Here is a 1230-nt window from a genome sequence, read left to right on the forward strand (position 1 = left end):
TTAAAGCAGGAAAATTTGATTGTGAAATCAAATTGATTGAGAAGCTGCCAGGACAAATCAGAGGTAGGGATCCTTCCTGAGGTTGTTTTGGTATTGTATTTAACGACTCAGTGTTTAGTGGCACCATTAGAAGTTAAGAAACTTTCTTGACCAGTTGCAGTTTAAGACAATATTGTAGTAAAAGTGTCAAGGTGCTAAAGCTGATGGTTGAGTTTCTGTTATTTGATTGTTATACAGTAAAATATTCCAATTTAAATAAAAATACCCCATGAACTAATGGCTGGTATGGTTATCCTTACTGTGTAGCTTTTGATGTGCAGAAAATACACTGTCTGTGCATCCTGACTCACCCTACAACTTTCCCTGTAAAATGTCACAGCTGCTATATTTTATAAGAAAACATATCTGCATGTAGTACATATATGCATATTTTTGTTTCCTGCCTTATCTCTGGTTTCCAGAAAATTGAAAGGCAGATGCTGGAACAAATGCTGTGTCTTTGTAGACTTAGTGCAGGATTTTGTCATTGATTTTAACTGCAGCAGAGCTCTGCCTTTCAACATTAATACTTGGGCAGTGAGAGAGGAAGATTTAAGTCTCTCCGGATAGTGGGCTAGTTTTAGTTTATCTGAGTTTATCTCAGTGCCTCTTATTACTTACAGAACAGCTTGTCTGCTCTCCGGGTCAGAAAAGTTCCAACTGAAAGTGAGAAGCTCAGCTAGGACATTTTCATTAATGAGAGTTTCCTGGAGCCATTTAGTCTTGCTGCTAAGGGTGTGTTGGTTATTTATGGCAGGAAAGGAACGGATGTGTTGATGTTCTGGAACTTTTCCTTTGTGCATTGTTTCCCATTTCACAGTTGTATTTGGCACCCACTTTCCTCCAGCCAATAAAGAATATTAAAGAACTTCCTTTACTGAGACATTGTGTGCATGTTTTACAAACCCTACCATTTAACCAGAACTGTGTGATGAGCACTTCTACCAGTATTTACAAAAGCTAGAGATTGTAAATATGTAATACTGTGAGAGAATGTCTGCCAGTTATTCTTTATATGGATCACCTACTCCTGTTCTTGTTTTTGTTCTTTTAATGATTATATAATGCAACCAGCAAAGTGAATTTGGGCCTGACTGAATGTATTCAGGAAAGCCAATTACAAAACACACACTGGCTATGATAGGACAAGGAGGAATAGGCTCTGCTTTGCCAAGAATAACCTCAAGTTAT

This window comes from Meleagris gallopavo, chromosome Z (genome assembly GCF_000146605.3).
Source record: "Meleagris gallopavo isolate NT-WF06-2002-E0010 breed Aviagen turkey brand Nicholas breeding stock chromosome Z, Turkey_5.1, whole genome shotgun sequence".
Classification (NCBI taxonomy): domain Eukaryota; kingdom Metazoa; phylum Chordata; class Aves; order Galliformes; family Phasianidae; genus Meleagris; species Meleagris gallopavo.